A 22,027-nucleotide genomic window follows, 5' to 3' on the forward strand; every position below is an offset into this window, starting at 1 on the left:
GGAGACCAAGCAGCCTGGAGTAAAAGACAATGTTGTTGGCGTGAGCCCGCTTGGTAACTGGGAACAGCACCTGGAGACTCTGTTGCATCTGTTTGAGGATCCTTGGATCCAGCTGTAAGAATCAGAACACTGTCTACTTATGGTCCCTGAAAGGCATGATTTCGAGTGAGCAGGATGAGATCCTGAAGGGGTCTATTTTGCCACAGGAACCTGCTCGCGCTACATTATCCCTTACGGCTTACCACTAAAGCGTTCAGTAATGTGACACAAAATAATGATTAAAACATATTTTCTTGATTTAAAATGACCGCATATCTATGGTATATGCTGTGTATGGTGACAGTGGTTGGGATCATGATGCCGGCGAATAAGCAGATTGATTTGAACACCCATGTTGCTGGATGTGAAAGAGGGAGTTTTAATAATTAGACAGATATTCATGAATTTAAAAAATATATATTATATAGATATACAGATTATGCTGAGACTTCAGAAAATGCTAATGAACCCCACTTTAGTGTCAGGAATAACAAACTTTATTTATCTCCAGATGGGGAAATGTGGCCATTACAGCAGCATTGAAAGCAATGGAAAGGAAAAAAAAACAAGTTGAGAACAGTTCACTTCACTTTCTCTAAATTTACTAAACTTATTATTATTCTGTTTAAAAATTTGAAATGGCAGTAATTTGGTGCTTCTGACTTTAAAGTGTGTCTGTCTGCTCATGAGTTTTCGTATTTTCTATGGGAAGGAATGTGTGTGTGTGTTTACTTACGTTGTGAGGACATGAGTCTGTTGTCCCCAAAAGGGATGCAAAAAAGAATGTGTGTGTGTGTGTGTGTGTGTGTGTGTGTTTGCACACGTTACAAATTGAAGACTGCTTTATCTGCCTCTGACGTCATAGATCAAAGCACACAGTTTATAGACTAGGATGAGATCTCACACCAGAGACCACTAAACATTCAGTATTTCATGAGCATGTACGAGAGAGATAACGTCACCGTGATGGAAAACACAGCGGAAACAAGTATCCCAGAGATGGAGAGCGATGCTACAGAGAGAATCGAACCACTTCAGGCAACTACTGAGTCTGCTGATCCTCCGTCCTCTGTTTGTGAGTCCACAACTGAGGAAGGAAGTGAGAAGCAGCTCAGGTTGTTTGTCACCATACTGACGGTTAGAGTGTTGAAGAAGTGTCACGCTTTAGAGAACCGCAGCCAGGAGCAGTGGTCCTCCCACATAAAGAGGCTGGTAGACCAGACCATGGAGGGACTGAACGTAGACGGAAGGTGCATGAACATCAAAAACACCAAGAAGGTGTGCAAGGCTGTGATGAAGGACCTGGAGAAGAAGTATTTCCAGAAGCAGCTGCTGGGGTATTTAATATCATTAGAGGACCCAGCTGTGGACGCAGCCATTATCCAGTCTTTGCAGACTCACATCAAAGAGCCTTCTGCTCAGTATGCAAAGAAGGATGCCATCGTAAAGTTCTGCAAGGAGGTGTTGATGGCTGTGGGTTTCACTCTTGGCTTATTCGCCGTCATCATGATCATTGCAGTCTTATGAAGAAGCACACCAGCTCCAGATACCGTCACTGAAGACAGAGCAGCCCCAAATTTGAAACTGCTGGCTAAGTAAAATACTGGCAGCAGGGACGCCAGTATTTTACTGTTTTATTTTACAATCCACCTACTGTAATTTACTTTAACAGTATAGTACCGTATTTTGAATTACAGTGTGGTAATTTTACAGCACATCTACTGTTATTTATTTTAACACAATACTACTGTGCTTTGGCCGGCACCGGTACGTGGGTCAATTGGAACCGGGCCGCACAAGAAATAATTAATTATTTTCGTTTTATTTAATATCTGAGTGGAACCATCTTTTATTTTGAAAAAAAAATCTTTTGTTTTGAAAAATGACAGGATTGTCTTGGGTACGTCTCGGTCACTTGAGCACTCAAATTTAACCCACATGCTCGCAAAATGAGTAAAATCAGACGTGTTTGAAAAGTTTCTTTGTGGAGGGGAAAAGGCCCAGTGAAGAGACAAGAAGAGTGACGACTTCCAAGAAAAAGAAAGTTTTTAACAGACAACTCCAGGAGTCCTACTGGAAATATGGACATCGACATTTCGACAGGTGATTCCCACACACCGAGCCCGCTCTGCATTATATGACCGGCTCTCTAATGAGGCGATGAAGCCTCAAACCTGCTGCACCACTTGAAGACCAAGCAGCCTGGATTAAGACAATGTTGTTGTCTGTTTGAGGACCCTTGGATCCAGCCACAGGAACCTGCTCACTCTACATTATCCCTCACGGCTTACTACTAAAGCGTTCAGTAATGTGACACAAAATAATGATTAAAACATATTTTAATCATATTTAGCTATGGTATATGCTGTGGGCGGTGACAGTGGTTAGGATGCCCTGATGTGCTGCAAATCTGAGGTTGAGATGGGGAATCTGCAGCGGGGTTTGATGATTGATTTGAACACCCACGTTGCTGGATGTGAAAGAGGATGAGCTCTCACACCACAGACCACTAAACATTCAGTATTTCATGAGCATGTACGAGACAGATAACGTCACTGTGATGGAAAACACAGCGGAAACAAGTATCCCAGAGATGGAGAACGATGCTACAGAGAGAATCGAACCACTTCAGGCAACTACTGAGTCTGCTGATCCTCCGTCCTCTGTTTGTGAGTCCACAACTGAGGAAGGAAGTGAGAAGCAGCTCAGGTTGTTTGTCACCACACTGACGGTTAGAGTGTTGATGAAGTGTCACGCTTTAGGATGGAAAAGAAGAGCTGCAGATGTGGAAGCTTGGAGGACAACCACTCTTGCTGGGTGGGTTTAGTCCGGGGGCTCCCCTTTTTCTCCCGTTTGAATTTGCACAATAAAAACTTCAAATTGAATATTCATGTCTGAAGCACTTGTTAAATTAGAGTTTTAAGACAGATTAGCTGAAACACATCTATGATTTTCAAATAAAGAAAATGAAGACTGACTAAAACATGCAGTGTGACCTCTTACATAAAAAACATATTCTGATGAGTGGATGTTTCTGTATTAGTGGATTTTCTCTGGAAAACCAGAGTCAAATAGGACCTGAGTGGTTGACGTTGTATCAAATTTGAAACTGCTGGCGAAGTAAAATACTGGCAGCAGGGACGCCAGTGTATGTATTTTGAATTGTGAATTGAATTTGAATTGTTGTGGTAATTTTACAGCACATCTACTGTGATTTATTTGAACAGTATACTACTGTATTTTGGCCGGTACCGGTCCGTGGATCAGTTGGTACCAGGTCCGCACAAGAAATAATTAATTATTTCCATTCTATTTATAATGTGAGTCGAAGGATCTTTTATTTTGAAAAATCTTTTATTTTGAAAAATGACAGGATTACATTTCGGTCACCTGAGCGCTCAAATTTAACCCACGAGCTAGCCGAATGGGTAAAAAAAACAGACGTGTTTGGAAAGTTTCTTTGCTTAGGGGAAAAGGCCCAGTGAAGAGACAGAAGAGCGACGACCTCCAAGAAAAAGAAAGCTTTTAACAGAAAGCACCAGGAGTCCTGCTGGAAATGTGGATTTGTCAACAGGTGATTTCCACACACCGAGCCCGCTCTGCATCATATGACGGGCTCTCTAATGAGGCGATGAAGCCTCAAACCTGCTGCGCCACTTGGAGACCAAGCAGCCTGGAGTAAAAGACAATGTTGTTGGCGTGAGCCCGCTTGGTAACTGGGAACAGCACCTGGAGACTCTGTTGCATCTGTTTGAGGATCCTTGGATCCAGCTGTAAGAATCAGAACACTGTCTACTTATGGTCCCTGAAAGGCATGATGTCGAGTGAGCAGGATGAGATCCTGAAGGGGTCTATTTTGCCACAGGAACCTGCTCGCGCTACATTATCCCTTACGGCTTACCACTAAAGCGTTCAGTAATGTGACACAAAATAATGATTAAAACATATTTTCTTGATTTAAAATGACCGCATATCTATGGTATATGCTGTGTATGGTGACAGTGGTTGGGATCATGATGCCTGCGAATAAGCAGATTGATTTGAACACCCATGTTGCTGGATGTGAAAGAGGGAGTTTTAATAATTAGACAGATATTCATGAATTTAAAAAATATATATTATATAGATATACAGATTATGCTGAGACTTCAGAAAATGCTAATGAACCCCACTTTAGTGTCAGGAATAACAAACTTTATTTATCTCCAGGTGGGGAAATGTGGCCATTACAGCAGCATTGAAAGCAATGGAAAGGAAAAAAAAACAAGTTGAGAACAGTTCACTTCACTTTCTCTAAATTTACTAAACTTATTATTATTCTGTTTAAAAATTTGAAATGGCAGTAATTTGGTGCTTCTGACTTTAAAGTGTGTCTGTCTGCTCATGAGTTTTCGTATTTTCTATGGGAAGGAATGTGTGTGTGTGTTTACTTACGTTGTGAGGACATGAGTCTGTTGTCCCCAAAAGGGATGCAAAAAAGAATGTGTGTGTGTGTGTGTGTTTGCACACGTTACAAATTGAAGACTGCTTTATCTGCCTCTGACGTCATAGATCAAAGCACACAGTTTATAGACTAGGATGAGATCTCACACCAGAGACCACTAAACATTCAGTATTTCATGAGCATGTACGAGAGAGATAACGTCACCGTGATGGAAAACACAGCGGAAACAAGTATCCCAGAGATGGAGAACGATGCTACAGAGAGAATCGAACCACTTCAGGCAACTACTGAGTCTGCTGATCCTCCGTCCTCTGTTTGTGAGTCCACAACTGAGGAAGGAAGTGAGAAGCAGCTCAGGTTGTTTGTCACCATACTGACGGTTAGAGTGTTGAAAAAGTGTCACGCTTTAGAGAACCGCAGCCAGGAGCAGTGGTCCTCCCACATAAAGAGGCTGGTAGACCAGACCATGGAGGGACTGGACGTAGACGGAAGGTGCATGAACATCAAAAACACCAAGAAGGTGTGCAAGGCTGTGATGAAGGACCTGGAGAAGAAGTATTTCCAGAAGCAGCTGCGGTATTTAATATCACTGGAGGACCCAGCTGTGGACGCAGCCATTATCCAGTCTTTGCAGACTCACATCAAAGAGCCTTCTGCTCAGTATGCAAAGAAGGATGCCATCGTAAAGTTCTGCAAGGAGGTGTTGATGGCTGTGGGTTTCACTCTTGGCTTATTCGCCGTCATCATGATCATTGCAGTCTTATGAAGAAGCACGCCAGCTCCAGATACCGTCACTGAAGACAGAGCAGCCCCAAATTTGAAACTGCTGGCTAAGTAAAATACTGGCAGCAGGGACGCCAGTATTTTACTGCTTTATTTTACAATCCACCTACTGTAATTTACTTTAACAGTATAGTACCGTATTTTGAATTACAGTGTGGTAATTTTACAGCACATCTACTGTTATTTTATTTTAACACAATACTACTGTGCTTTGGCCGGCACCGGTACGTGGATCAATTGGAACCGGGCCGCACAAGAAATAATTAATTATTTTCGTTTTATTTAATATCTGAGTGGAACCATCTTTTATTTTGAAAAAAAAATCTTTTGTTTTGAAAAATGACAGGATTGTCTTGGGTACGTCTCGGTCACTTGAGCACTCAAATTTAACCCACATGCTTGCAAAATGAGTAAAATCAGACGTGTTTGAAAAGTTTCTTTGTGGAGGGGAAAAGGCCCAGTGAAGAGACAAGAAGAGCGACGACTTCCAAGAAAAAGAAAGTTTTTAACAGACAACTCCAGGAGTCCTACTGGAAATATGGACATCGACATTTCGACAGGTGATTCCCACACACTGAGCCCGCTCTGCATTATATGACCGGCTCTCTAATGAGGCGATGAAGCCTCAAACCTGCTGCACCACTTGGAGACCAAGCAGCCTGGATTAAGACAATGTTGTTGTCTGTTTGAGGATCCTTGGATCCAGCCACAGGAACCTGCTCACTCTACATTATCCCTCACGGCTTACTACTAAAGCGTTCAGTAATGTGACACAAAATAATGATTAAAACATATTTTAATCATATTTAGCTATGGTATATGCTGTGGGAGGTGACAGTGGTTAGGATGCCCTGATGAGCTGCAAATTTGAGGCTGAGATGTGGAATCTGCAGCGGGGTTTGATGATTGATTTGAACACCCACGTTGCTGGATGTGAAAGAGGATGAGCTCTCACACCACAGACCACTAAACATTCAGTATTTCATGAGCATGTACGAGACAGATAACGTCACTGTGATGGAAAACACAGCGGAAACAAGTATCCCAGAGATGGAGAACGATGCTACAGAGAGAATCGAACCACTTCAGGCAACTACTGAGTCTGCTGATCCTCCGTCCTCTGTTTGTGAGTCCACAACTGAGGAAGGAAGTGAGAAGCAGCTCAGGTTGTTTGTCACCATACTGACGGTTAGAGTGTTGATGAAGTGTCACGCTTTAGGATGGAAAAGAAGAGCTGCAGATGTGGAAGCTTGGAGGACAACCACTCTTGCTGGGTGGGTTTAGTCCGGGGGCTCCCCTTTTTCTCCCGTTTGAATTTGCACAATAAAAACTTCAAATTGAATATTCATGTCTGAAGCACTTGTTAAATTAGAGTTTTAAGACAGATTAGCTGAAACACATCTATGATTTTCAAATAAAGAAAATGAAGACTGACTAAAACATGCAGTGTGACCTCTTACATAAAAAACATATTCTGATGAGTGGATGTTTCTGTATTAGTGGATTTTCTCTGGAAAACCAGAGTCAAATAGGACCAGAGTGGTTGACGTTGTATCAAATTTGAGACTGCTGGCGAAGTAAAATACTGGCAGCAGGGACGCCAGTGTATGTATTTTGAATTGTGAATTGAATTTGAATTGTTGTGGTAATTTTACAGCACATCTACTGTGATTTATTTGAACAGTATACTACTGTATTTTGGCCGGTACCGGTCCGTGGATCAGTTGGTACCAGGTCCGCACAAGAAATAATTAATTATTTCCATTCTATTTATAATGTGAGTCGAAGGATCTTTTATTTTGAAAAATCTTTTATTTTGAAAAATGACAGGATTACATTTCGGTCACCTGAGCGCTCAAATTTAACCCACGAGCTAGCCGAATGGGTAAAAAAAACAGACGTGTTTGGAAAGTTTCTTTGCTTAGGGGAAAAGGCCCAGTGAAGAGACAGAAGAGCGACGACCTCCAAGAAAAAGAAAGCTTTTAACAGAAAGCACCAGGAGTCCTGCTGGAAATGTGGATTTGTCAACAGGTGATTTCCACACACCGAGCCCGCTCTGCATCATATGACGGGCTCTCTAATGAGGCGATGAAGCCTCAAACCTGCTGCGCCACTTGGAGACCAAGCAGCCTGGAGTAAAAGACAATGTTGTTGGCGTGAGCCCGCTTGGTAACTGGGAACAGCACCTGGAGACTCTGTTGCATCTGTTTGAGGATCCTTGGATCCAGCTGTAAGAATCAGAACACTGTCTACTTATGGTCCCTGAAAGGCATGATTTCGAGTGAGCAGGATGAGATCCTGAAGGGGTCTATTTTGCCACAGGAACCTGCTCGCGCTACATTATCCCTTACGGCTTACCACTAAAGCGTTCAGTAATGTGACACAAAATAATGATTAAAACATATTTTCTTGATTTAAAATGACCGCATATCTATGGTATATGCTGTGTATGGTGACAGTGGTTGGGATCATGATGCCGGCGAATAAGCAGATTGATTTGAACACCCATGTTGCTGGATGTGAAAGAGGGAGTTTTAATAATTAGACAGATATTCATGAATTTAAAAAATATATATTATATAGATATACAGATTATGCTGAGACTTCAGAAAATGCTAATGAACCCCACTTTAGTGTCAGGAATAGCAAACTTTATTTATCTCCAGATGGGGAAATGTGGCCATTACAGCAGCATTGAAAGCAATGGAAAGGAAAAAAAAACAAGTTGAGAACAGTTCACTTCACTTTCTCTAAATTTACTAAACTTATTATTATTCTGTTTAAAAATTTGAAATGGCAGTAATTTGGTGCTTCTGACTTTAAAGTGTGTCTGTCTGCTCATGAGTTTTCGTATTTTCTATGGGAAGGAATGTGTGTGTTAGTGTGTGTTTACTTACGTTGTGAGGACATGAGTCTGTTGTCCCCAAAAGGGATGGAAAAAAGAATTTGTGTGTGTTTGCACACGTTACAAATTGAAGACTGCTTTATCTGCCTCTGACGTCACAGATCAAAGCACACAGTTTATAGACTAGGATGAGATCTCACACCAGAGACCACTAAACATTCAGTATTTCATGAGCATGTACGAGAGAGATAACGTCACCGTGATGGAAAACACAGCGGAAACAAGTATCCCAGAGATGGAGAGCGATGCTACAGAGAGAATCGAACCACTTCAGGCAACTACTGAGTCTGCTGATCCTCCGTCCTCTGTTTGTGAGTCCACAACTGAGGAAGGAAGTGAGAAGCAGCTCAGGTTGTTTGTCACCATACTGACGGTTAGAGTGTTGAAAAAGTGTCACGCTTTAGAGAACCGCAGCCAGGAGCAGTGGTCCTCCCACATAAAGAGGCTGGTAGACCAGACCATGGAGGGACTGAACGTAGACGGAAGGTGCATGAACATCAAAAACACCAAGAAGGTGTGCAAGGCTGTGATGAAGGACCTGGAGAAGAAGTATTTCCAGAAGCAGCTGCTGAGGTATTTAATATCATTGGAGGACCCAGCTGTGGACGCAGCCATTATCCAGTCTTTGCAGACTCACATCAAAGAGCCTTCTGCTCAGTATGCAAAGAAGGATGCCATCGTAAAGTTCTGCAAGGAGGTGTTGATGGCTGTGGGTTTCACTCTTGGCTTATTCGCCGTCATCATGATCATTGCAGTCTTATGAAGAAGCACGCCAGCTCCAGATACCGTCACTGAAGACAGAGCAGCCCCAAATTTGAAACTGCTGGCTAAGTAAAATACTGGCAGCAGGGACGCCAGTATTTTACTGCTTTATTTTACAATCCACCTACTGTAATTTACTTTAACAGTATAGTACCGTATTTTGAATTACAGTGTGGTAATTTTACAGCACATCTACTGTTATTTATTTTAACACAATACTACTGTGCTTTGGCCGGCACCGGTACGTGGATCAATTGGTACCGGGCCGCACAAGAAATAATTAATTATTTCCATTTTATTTAATATCTGAGTGGAACCATCTTTTATTTTGAAAAAAAAAATCTTTTGTTTTGAAAAATGACAGGATTGTCTTGGGTACGTCTCGGTCACTTGAGCACTCAAATTTAACCCACATGCTCGCAAAATGAGTAAAATCAGACGTGTTTGAAAAGTTTCTTTGTGGAGGGGAAAAGGCCCAGTGAAGAGACAGAAGAAGAGCGACGACTTCCAAGAAAAAGAAAGTTTTTAACAGACAACTCCAGGAGTCCTACTGGAAATATGGACATCGACATATCGACAGGTGATTCCCACACACCGAGCCCGCTCTGCATTATATGACCGGCTCTCTAATGAGGCGATGAAGCCTCAAACCTGCTGCACCACTTGAAGACCAAGCAGCCTGGATTAAGACAATGTTGTTGTCTGTTTGAGGATCCTTGGATCCAGCCACAGGAACCTGCTCACTCTACATTATCCCTCACGGCTTACTACTAAAGCGTTCAGTAATGTGACACAAAATAATGATTAAAACATATTTTAATCATATTTAGCTATGGTATATGCTGTGTGCGGTGACATTGGTTGGGATGCCCTGATGTGCTGCAAATCTGAGGCTGAGATGGGGAATCTGCAGCGGGGTTTGATGATTGAATTAAACACCCACGTTGCTGGATGTGTGAGAGGATGAGATCTCACACCAGAGACCACTAAACATTCAGTATTTCGTGAGCATGTATGAGACAGATAACGTCACCGTGATGGAAAACACAGCGGAAACAAGTATCCCAGAGATGGAGAGCGATGCTACAGAGAGAATCGAACCGCTTCAGGCAACTCCTGAGTCTGCTGATCCTCCGTCCTCTGTTTGTGAGTCCACAACTGAGGAAGGAAGTGAGAAGCAGCTCAGGTTGTTTGTCACCATATTGACGGTTAGAGTGTTGAAGAAGTGTCACGCTTTAGAGAACCGCAGCCAGGAGCAGTGGTCCTCCCAAATAAAGAGGCTGGTAGACTATACCAGAGGGACTGAACGTGGACGGACGGTGCATGAACATCAAAAACACCAAGAAGGTGTGCAAGGCTGTGATGAAGGTCCTGGAGAAGAAATATTTCCAGAAGCAGCTGCTGGGGTATTTAATATCATTAGAGGACCCAGCTGTGGACGCAGCCATTATCCAGTCTTTGCAGACTCACATCAAAGAGCCTTCTGCTCAGTATGCAAAGAAGGATGCCATCGTAAAGTTCTGCAAGGAGGCGTTGATGGCTGTGGGTTTCACTCTTGGCTTATTCGCCGTCATCATGATCATTGCAGTCTTATGAAGAAGCACGCCAGCTCCAGATACCGTCACTGAAGACAGAGCAATGGAAAAGAAGAGCTGCAGATGTGGAAGCTTGGAGGACAACCACTCTTGCTGGGTGGGTTTAGTCCGGGGGCTCCCCTTTTTCTCCCGTTTGAGTTTGCACAATAAAAACTTCAAATTGAATATTCATGTCTGAAGCACTTGTTAAATTAGAGTTTTAAGACAGATTAGCTGAAACACATCTATGATTTTCAAATAAAGAAAATGAAGACTGACTAAAACATGCAGTGTGACCTCTTACATAAAAAACATTCTGATGAGTGGATGTTTCTGTATTAGTGGATTTTCTCTGGAAAACCAGAGTCAAATAGGACCTGAGTGGTTGAGTTGTATCAAATTTGAAACTGCTGGCGAAGTAAAATACTGGCAGCAGGGACGCCAGTGTATGTATTTTGAATTGTGAATTGAATTTGAATTGTTGTGGTAATTTTACAGCTTATCTGCTGTTATTTATTTCAACAGTATACTACTGTATTTTGACCGGTATCGGTCCGTGGATCAATTGGTACCAGGACGCACAAGAAATAATTAATCATTTCCATTCTATTTATAATGTGAGTCGAAGGATCTTTTATTTTGAAAAATCTTTTATTTTGAAAAATGACAGGATTACATTTCGGTCACCTGAGCGCTCAAATTTAACCCACGATTTAGCAGAATGGGTAAAAAAATAGACGTGTTTGGAAAGTTTCTTTGCGGAGGGGAAAAGGCCCAGTGAAGAGAAGAAGAAGAGCGACGACCTCCAAGAAAAAGGAAGAATTTAACAGACAACACCAGGAGTCCTGCTGGAAATGTGGATTTGTGGACAGGTGATTCCCACACACCGAGCCCGCTCTGCATCATATGACCGGCTCTCTGATGAGGCGACGAAGCCTCAAACCTGCTGCACCACTTGGAGACCAAGCAGCCTGGAGTAAAGGACAATGTTGTTCGCGCAATGTTACGATGAAGCTGCTAATAAAGTTGCATACGAGTACACAGCGGATTTACATTTATTATTATATTACAATATGAACAATCTACGTACCCCCCCCCTCCCGGGCGCGGTAATTTTGTCAAGGGTTGTTTGGTGACAGCTGCAGTTCATGACAGTTGGATAACTGTGTTATGGTATAATAACAGAATAATCACAAGTGAACTGATTTAATGTTGGTTCAGTGTTGTTGTTAATCATTCCTGAACTCTGACCTTGAATAAAAATCAGATCAGACCTTTAAGTATTCCATAACATTGCTGTACTTTAATACAACCCCCAGCAGACTTTGTAATATTAATAACATTTGCAGCATTGCATTTCAAAAAGGAAAGGTATTTCATCACCTATTTGGAAGAAACTGTACATAATAACAAAATCCTTAATGACAGGCTTTACTAATAAGCATAACTTCAGACACTGCATTAAAATAGCATGAAGAGCAGTGTAACATTGAATTAAAATAGCATGAAGAGCAGTGTAACAGATCAGTCGAGCTTGTAAAGAAGTCTTTTGCACGTGTAGATGTAAACAATAACAGTGAAAGTGGAGAAAGGCAGAGCGAACAGTGAGAGTACTTTACTGCAGCATTTTGCCTCAATCACTGATGATGAGTGTCTGTAAAACAAACAGACAAACAAAAGTTTAGCAACACAACGTCACTGGCAAAATATAAAAATGTGAACAGACTAATGGAGGGAGGGGCTGGTTCCTGATGTACTGTTATTAGGCTGGCCTATATGTGTAAGAACTCTTAAATGAAATGAAATGAGTAAGTGATAAGATGCTAACACACCTTTCAAAGGTAAGAAACAACACCAGATTGCTAACGTGAGCTTAATGAGTTCAAACTTGCTAAGTTACAGAGCTTGCTTTGCTAATTTTAGCAGCCTGACCAGGTGAAACAGACCTAATGAAACAGGCTATTATTTATAATGTGTAATAATCATGCAGTTTTTGGAGATAAAAAATAACTTTACCTCTTTGGTTGAAGTCCACATGGACTGCTGGGAGTGATGAAGAAACTGTGCTGAGTAAGTCAGGTTCAGGAATATCCTGTCATATGTTGTCACTCAAAAATGACTTGAGTAATGTAAAAAGTTTGAGTAATAAAGAAGTGGTATCATCAAAACAGAAACATAAGTCCACAATTATCACCAAGATGCTGATGGATGGTGACAAGACTTGTGAGGAATGTGGTGCCTATCTCCACTGCTTGACAGAAAATACTGTTTTATACTATAACAGCATAATAAAACAGCAATCCATAGTTTTATGCTGTTAAATTACAGTTATCTACTGTTATTTTTAACTGACTGATTTAACTGTTAATTAACATGCTGTGGATGAATATAATATATACTGTTGCTTTGTACCAAAAGAGAGACAAACATGTAGAAAATATCACATATCAAAACATTCCAAGTATGTATGATCAAAGGATAAAACATTATTTAATTACTGAATTAAAAATAGTAAATTAAATATTCCAAAGATACAGGTTCTGTACTAGTTCTGCACTAGCTGCAGTCAGTGTAGTGTACACTACATGTTGGTCTGTTTAGTTCATCAATAATGCATTCAGTCCATTAAATCTGCTGCTTTTCAAGGGTGTACTTATAAAAGCCTTACAGTGTCATGACATGTTGTTCTATTAAATTAAATTTAATTGTGGGACTCATAATTCAGCCATGAACTCATCATCATTTCAAATATCCAGATTTTGTTTTCTACATTTTTGTTTTCAGGTAACTTTCTAAACACATGATGTTAATAAATGTCCGATCTCTGCACAGATGCTGCATAATCACCTTAAAATAGTGAAATAAATTAAATCAGCGAAAGTGAAAATGAAAATGAGATTGAAAGAAACAGAGTGCATTTTTGCTGAAGTCACTGGGACATATTTGGCGCCGATATTCAGCATCTTTCAGTGTTTCAGCTAAAATCTGATTGGGGAAGTAGTTCCACTTCACCTGTTCAGTGGCGCAGACTAACTCTGAGATATAATGAGCCTTAAAATCAAGCATCTTAGAGTGATACATCAATCCATCCCTGTTATGAACACCATCTTTTCACCAGAGACTTCTATCACAGTGTCCCAGAAACAAAGAAAAAGCCCACATGGTCCCTCGCTCACAGAGGAGACAACTGAGTCAGAATGAAGAGAGACAACTCTACATTTATTGGTGGTGGCGTCCAATTGATCTGGAATAAGGCTGAGTAATTGCACTTTCCTTTCATGTTGGGTCTGTTTGGATTCCGAGACCAAGGAGGATTACTCCGCCTCCAGCAGACGCCCACGCTTGGAAGGCTCGCTCGCTGTGATATATAAAAAAAAAATCCTCCAATACATCAAACACTCCTGTGGCTTGGACTGTAGTCGCTTTAGAAAAATTATGGAAGGAAGGTGGGAGGATTAAGGACTTATTCCAACCCGCACAACGAAAAGTTGGGACAAAAGGTAAATAAAAACAGAATGATTTGCTAAAGCTTTTCGATCTACATTCATTTGAATGCAGTACAAAAAAACTTAACAAGTAGCTTCAAATGGTTAATGAAGGGAATACTAAGCTTCTACCACCTGTCCCCGAGACACAGCAAAGACCCTACAAAATAAAAAGATTATCGAGCAATGCGTGGAGGGGTGAAGGTCCAACACCGCCGCCGCTCCGTCAGCTGCTCCAGCAACTATAAAAGAGAAGGTTAAAGAGTTGCTTTGCTTTCAGAGGGTGAATTTCAGCTGAATCACAATGATGTAAACAAAACTGTCTGAGAACAGACCTGGGAGGGCAAAACAGCAGCAGGCATCCTGCTGCTTCGGTATATAAATCAATCCCCAGCAAACTGCAGGAGCCTCGGCCACAACACGAGCTCCTTCACAATAAAACCTGCAGCTCGTGCTCTCCTCAAAATGAGTTTGACCTGCTGAAGGTCTGCACTTCACACCGTTGCAGAGGAAAATCCATTCCAGGCTAATATTGCTGCTGAAGCAGGAAATTGGCTGAAAAGAAATGTTCAGACAAAAAACATCATAACTTTTCAATAACCAGAGCCCCTTTAGCCTGAAATCCTGGGCCTACATCTCTCTACATGCAGCGGCGATGGTAGTCTTTTAACAACAGACACGACAAAACAACACCAAAACAACGCAAGTATTTTCCCAGTATTTTCTGCCAATTCTTGTCTCATCACACACAGAACAATATGACATGTATTGAAATAAACATGCTTCCATGCAACTGTTATGAGACTTTATGTCCCACCTTAAAAAATGATGCTACTTGATTCAAAAAACAATGTTTTGCCCTGCAGATATTTTGATCAAGTAAACAAAGCCAGTGCAATTCAAGCAGCGGCTCAAACATAGAGAGCAACAGGACAACACCAGAAAAATTAATGTAAAGTCATTATTTGAATAATCTGTGAGTTAGCTCTTAGTTTCAGTTGAACTCATGCTACAAAACAAGCTCTGATTTTCATTTTTCACATACTGCTACAGCGACTTTTCCATCTGAATTACTCCCTGAAACCTGCATGTTCACCAAAAATAGACGACAGTTTTCTGTCCTCCCTCCACATCTGAGCAGCAGCGATCGTCATGTGGCAAATCTGGCTTCCCTGAGTCGCGGCAGATCAGCGGAGCGGCTTGGGAAGGCCAGATGGTACGATCAGCTGGCCTCCTCAGAGCTCGGCATGAACGTGGCTTGTCCTCACTCGGATCCCTTTGTCGTCGAATGCCTGCTCGGATCTCAGTCAACCTGCGCCAGGCCGGTCGGATCAAAGAGAATATTTGCAAGGCGCTTCTGTGTTGGTCCGGCTTTGAAAATAATCGGGCGGTTTCTCCTTCTCCTGCACTTGTCGGTTCAACAGTGGGGGAGCTGGAGGTTGGCGTTCAGAATGGAAGAGGATGTGACAGAGCTGCTGATGTACGGAGCCCTGATCTTAGCATTGTTCCTCGCTGCGATCTGACACGGCTGATTAGAAGCTCGGGAATCATCGCTTTGCATCGAGGGCCCTGGTGAGAGCCGACAGCAGAGTTTTTCACCCAGCCCCCTCCCATTATAAATAGGTTATTGAGCTCTACAGTGACGTTCCTTGATATATGGGCCCCAGTGGCTTTTCTCAGGTTGTTGATATTCAGTATGTGTGGAGGACTGCCAACACAGACTCCTTAAAGGCAGAATATGTAACGTTACTAACCATTTGATGTATGTAGACGCACATTATTAAAGAGGCTGACTTCAGCAGCCTGCGGGCTGCATTAACAAGGCAGTTTTTACCAAAAAGTTCAGCAAACAGGCTTCAACATGGCGATTGGAGGAGAAAGTGAACCATCCATCCTGAAATTAACATCCTGAGCAATCTATATCAATTATCAGGACTGATAATATTTAGTACCATGCCTGTAAAAACCACTGATGCAAAACCAATGAACAGTACTGGAAAACTATAACTCAGTGGTTTCCTAAAGTGTTGCTCTGCTAATCGAATTGGGAGCGACGGCCGGCTCGACCCCTGTTTGGTTTTTCACGGTGAGATGATTCTTATTTGGTCACAGATTCTTCTTTTTCCACAAGTTATAACTAAAAGTTAAACTGTAGTAAAGAAAAGTAACAGCAGGCAGGTAGAACAGCACCAGGTACCGACTGGGAGAGGCAACAGGAGGGGTTTTCTGAACACCTCATAAGTATTTCTAAAGTATCTAAAATGTATTTTAATGTGGTTTGAATCGCACAAAAACATGAGGGGGAGGATGAAAACACTAAACACAACAGACCAGTTGGTTCTGAATAGAGAAAAAATCCTCTCCAGGTGAAAAAATATTGTACATAAATGATGTACTTTGTGTTATTTTTCTCACCGTTAGGTATACTTAAATGTACTCAAGTAGTCCTTCTGAATGGAGACCATTTCTGCCTTTTACATCTTCAGACCTGGGACCAGAAAAAGTCCCACGAAGGTTCAAAACCAGAACCTCCTTCATGAGGTAACCACTAAGCAGGCACGCTGCTCTGAAGTGCATCACAAGCAGACCTGATCTGATTTAATAAACAGTATTGTTGGATTGCATGACACATAAAACCTGTGATTAAGAGTTTAGGAGCAAACACAGAGTGCTCAACTCCTCTTAATCAAAGACACTGATTCATTTACAGGGATTGTGTTACTATTACTGTTGTTGTTCATTAATCAGTGCAGAATAAGTTTGGCTCTAAAATAAATGTTCTCATTGAGAAAATTAGTGTGTGAAAGAACAAGACAGAGTCAGTACTAACACTTGAGGCTGATCCTGAATGATTCAGCTTGACTGAACCTTTATTTCTTTTACCTTTATTTCATCTGATTGTTGTTCACCTCCCCATTTCAGATTTACCCTCCAGGCCGGGGACTGAACCACTGGGCCAAACATCACAATCCTTACCTCTGTTGGAATTTGTGCCTTTTGGTTGATTTAAGATTTGCATTTTTCTGCTGCAGTGAAGTGAAGTGAAGCTTACTGCGTTAAATATGGTGTGTGCTGATGCTTAATTAATTATTGAAACCAGAAAAAGGTGTTGAACAAATTAGCATTTTTAGCAACCGAGATTGGCCATTATGGAAAAGTTGAGTTAAGGAAAAACACAAGGGATCATAAATGAAATGTGTGTGTGTGTGTGTGTGCACGTGCATGGAGTACCTGGCGATTTGTCCACATTAAGCCGCATCTTGTTTCCGCAGTAATCTATCTTCCTCCGTCGCTCTCGGCAGCCTCACAGGAACACGAGCGAGGCGGCACCACGAACGTCACGGTTCCAACATCAAGGACATGAAAACAATCAGTGATTAGAATGTTCTTCATTTAAATATTCAGGCTTAAATATGCAAAGATATGCATAGGCATAATTCTCACCTGCAGGTGAGTGCTGAGCTCTCAGTAATCACTGGATGGAGTCTAATCTTATGACAAAAGAGAGAAATTCCCTTCTGAGAGAGTCCGATACGGTGATGTACATCGACAATAGTGCAGCTGTTAATAGAAGTCATTTCTAGAGTCTGATCATTAAGAACATCTTGAGTTGGGTTTGTTTGCTTTGGTTTGTTAGTGTTTTTCATCCACTTAAACAATCTGCAAGAAAGAAATGGAAAAATGCAATTTAATTTGATGTATTACACAGTGTAATATATATATATATATATATATATATACACACATAGAAAATAAAAATGTTCACTTTCAATAAAAGAATGCATTTAATTCAGTGTACAATCACACAGCCACAGTTTTCAAGCTATAACAGGAACTGTGAGGCTTTTTATGAGTCACGTGGTAGTTTTGTGCCACAAACCCTGAACCTATAGCATCACCTGCAAGTGATCGAAATCATTTATTGGCTCTATTTTGCGGGAAATTTTCACAGTTTTCTCTCTGGATTTCTGTGGAGTCAAAGACGCTCTGACGCCAGCAGTAGGGATGCTGATATTTCTGCACTAGCTTCAGTTTTCGGAGTGATAGTGAGCGGCTGCTTTCGACACAGCGGCACAAAAAAGAATAACTCAAAGATTATTTCCTCTTTCCTCTTATGTTACAAATGTTAGTACAAAAACATGACACTTTCAGATTATGTGCAATGTGGCCAAAGTCAAATTTTGTGATTGATAGTGTAGCGCTCCTGTAACCCTGTTAAAATTATTGCACTTCCATTTCCAAAACCCTTTGAATGCATCATAGTTGTTTCTCGCCAGGTAATGACATTTCTGAGCTTACCTGAACGCATCACCTGCAGCTCTCCGTCTGTGTGTGAATTGAGGGACGAAAAGAGGAGAAACGAAGAAAAAACTTGTGCTGTCGCAGAGCAAAGAGTCCTCTTCGGTGACTAAATGCAGTGCTGTTTTGTGTTGATGTATGATTGAACAGTTGTTAGAAATGGAGTGTGAAGTAACCTTACCTGGTAGCACCTGGTAGAAGTGAACTTGATCGATTCGGACGAGTGTTTCGCCACTTTCTGGACTATTCTGGTGAGTTAGCGGCCTGTTAGCTCTGTTAGCAGTGTCATCCTACTTTGATATCGGAAAAGAAAAACCAGTCAGAATAGCTAACAGTTTAATGATACTGAGATGTGTTTTTGTGATGATGTGATGACGATATGCTATTAATGTGCATAACTGTGAACGGGTAGCGAGTTAACGAGCAGTTAACGAGTGCTAGCTCCCTTGCGGTCAAGTAGTAAGGCCTAGCGCGGCTCCATAGCTGTTGCCGTAGCTTATGATGTTAAAATAATGTAATGTTTTGTTGGAGCTATATTGTTTAATGGATATTGTTTAATGGGATTTTTTTTGTGAGGGACGAGTCATCAGTTCAACTGTGATTCCCCACCACCGCTGCTGCCACGTGGAGGCCCTTGGTTCAACGGCAAACCACATCACCGCCATGCTGCACGGAGGCTCTTGAGTCAACAGGATCACAGTGTGGATACCAGCGTGGTAGGACAGGCTCAGTCCTGAGGAGTGACACCTTTGCACTTTATTTTTTCTGAGATCTCAGTATTTTTTTTTTAAATTCATTTTTCTCTATTTTTTTGCATTTTTTCTAAAAAAAACTGTTTCTCATCAGAAGACCCTGAAAGACAGTAAACAAACTTAGTAAACAACGAAAAACAGGGAATAAAAAGGACAATTTAACACATTTAAAGGGAAAGGGTTTTTTTTGTCTGTCTGTCTGTCTTTATTTTCTAAATATACCGGTCAGGTAATTTTCAGTTGATACTGTGAATTTATTTTTCCTTTCATGTGGAAAAAAGTGTTCAATGTGTGGAATGTTTTAAGTTGAAGGAAAAGAATTTGCATATAAAAACGGTTAAAATACATTCTGTGTGTTGTGTTGTGTGGGTTGGAAATCAGTTGCTTAAATGCTCAGTGCTACCGCCAATCTCCTTACCCGAACCTAGTGAATAGACAGGACCTGATAGAAACCTGAATAGACTGAGGAAAAGGTTACACTCCCATTAGCACCTTTGTCTTATTTGCACGTAGCTGTTTCAACCTTGCGTGATGTGAGACAGGTACTCAAGTAATGTCCTGGCAGATCCATGCAGGGAAACCTCGCTAACATGCCGAACAGCCTGGCACACGCAAAACTTCATGTTCATACAAAGACACAGCCAGCGTTGCCAGATTGGACTGAGGAAAAGGGAAAAGATGTTAGCGACTTTGAAAGAGGGTTCATCGTTGGACGGCAGGTACTTTAGTCACAGAGACTCAGCTGAGGCTCACCTGGCTCGTGTTTCGACAGGAAGTGACATCTGCGTTCAGATCTACGGGGAAGACATCTGAGAGTTCGGTACAGGCACTGGCCTACAGAGAGAAGAAAAAAAGTGGTCACATGGGTCATCCTCACCATATTCGACAAGTTGACGAGTGCATGAGTGGCGTACACCACAAGAACGGTACGAGCCTGAATGCTTGACCCCACAGTGACAGGATCCGGTGACTTGGGTCCACTCGTCCCCTTAGAGAAGGGCCAACACATGAGGTGTTCCACCCCTCCAGTGGAGCTCCAGAGAGTTGTTGGATCAGTGCCCATGTGGTGGGCGACACCTTACGGAGCCACTTCTCTGATTTGTCACCCATTTATGTGTGTGAATATGGTTTTATCAGTATAGTTCAGCAAGTAAAAACCGCAGTTACAATGATGAAAGGTTCACAATAGAGGCCATGAAAGAAAATAACTGTTGACATTTGTTTTGATTGTCTTCAGTCACTCAGGGTCCTGTTAACTCAATCACACTACTCAGGTGAGTGCAGGGGCCTTTCTGTTGGTGGAAAACACCCAAATGGTGCAAAAAATATCAGAACCATCCACAAGTTAAGTAAAACGTAGGCCAACTGGGTGGAAAACAACTGGAAACACTGATAAGAGGTGTCCGAATGACACCAGCGAACATCAGCAATGAGTTGTTCCTGTTTCGCGTTCAGTCTGAACTGCAGAGATCATGAGCAGATCACTGATCTGCAAATATGAACAGAATTCAAATACATGAAGATTAACTCTTCAAACTTACAGTTTAATTACTGACCATAGCTCAGTGGTTATTACCTGCCGTCCAGTCGTGGGAGAAAAGACTGCGTTAACAGCAGGTTTGGTTCATTCATTTTTCCGGCTCAGTTTTATGAGACGTTTTTCAAACTTCTGAATGAATTCAAACCTGTCGCGCCCTGTGTTTTCAAATCCTTTCTCACCGAGGAATAACATTTCAAAAGGCAGATGTCTTGTTCTGGAATGAGCTCTCGACGTCCTCAGTGAATAATCTTTTATTTTCAGTTCCCCCGATCCCATCAAGAACACGTCTGCCGCGCTCTCTCGGACTTCAGAGTGCAGCCACGGACAGCTATGCGGGCCAGGATAATGACTTTTGTGATATGAATAAATGACAGGGGGCTCTTTCTTCTTCCTGTCGCAGTCCTTGTCCTGGAGCGCAGTCCAGGCTGTAATGAGTGCCAGCCACTGGCGACGATGTTATCATCCAGCTCCAGGGACGATGGCGGAGGAGTCAAAACATCCAGGTCTGTCCACCTCTTGCCATCTTTCATCCTTGCTGATGACTAATTAGGCCCCACAGGTAAAGGAATTACCAGGCGTCTTAGGCGAAAACAGGCGATGCTGGAAAACCTGAGGATATCCATCTAGCTGCTCTCCTTTTTGACCTTTAGCAGTCGTTGTTTTGCGTTTCACACCATCCAGGCAGCTAATTTGTCGGTAAATGCGAGAGTCATGTATTTTTCACACGTGGCGTGCTTCTCTCTCATTATCTCTGCTCTTGCAAACTCTAATTAGCTTGCAGAAGGTCAGCTCACCTCAGTGGTGTGAAACAATGCAGGGATACACTTCATTGGTTCTGCCTTAAAACACCCACGCACACTCTTACATAAGCATATATAAATATACACACACTCACATAAACAGACACACGCGCTGACTGAGTGAGGTGCTAAGAGACACCAAATGCAATATAAACAGGTCTGACTGAGCTCTGAGGAGGAGTAACAGATGCATGAAAATACAAAACGTGAGTGTGGATTTGAAGAAGTAGAAGACGTCAAACTGAATTTAGTCGCTTGAATCAGAGAATTGACAATTTATGCCAAAAGCGTAGCGAACAGGAGGAGGTTTGGGTGGTGGAGAGCGCTGCATGAAGGTAATAGTGTCAGGTTTGAAGGCGCCTGTGGCCACCTGAATGGATATGATTGGATGTTAATGGTCAGCTGGTAGCCGAGATTATGAATGAACCACTGATGGTGAATGAAAACGGCTGATTTCAATCAGATCATCCATGTTTTGCTTTAGTGCTAACAACCCAGGAGGGTAAACGTGTGCTCGCCCCTTGAATCGGGGTTGCCAGGTTGTGGTGACAGATCATGGAGACTATATGTGGTGCGTGGATCTCGCAGCTTTTGGCTCCTGTGTGAAAATTACTTTAAAAAAATGTAAAGTTAAATAAACCACC

At 41.9% G+C, this 22,027-nt stretch overlaps 1 long non-coding RNA gene across 1 annotated transcript; it reads left to right on the top strand.

Annotated features, from left to right (window-relative positions):
* The first annotated feature begins 18,309 nt into the window (after positions 1-18,309).
* On the top strand, positions 18,310-19,390 carry LOC121611914. The gene is made up of 2 exons (XR_006007124.1): positions 18,310-18,542; positions 18,868-19,390. It is a non-coding gene; the product is annotated as an uncharacterized LOC121611914 (long non-coding RNA).
* The last annotated feature ends 2,637 nt before the right edge of the window (positions 19,391-22,027 follow it).

This window comes from Chelmon rostratus, chromosome 9 (genome assembly GCF_017976325.1).
Source record: "Chelmon rostratus isolate fCheRos1 chromosome 9, fCheRos1.pri, whole genome shotgun sequence".
NCBI lineage: Eukaryota > Metazoa > Chordata > Actinopteri > Chaetodontiformes > Chaetodontidae > Chelmon > Chelmon rostratus.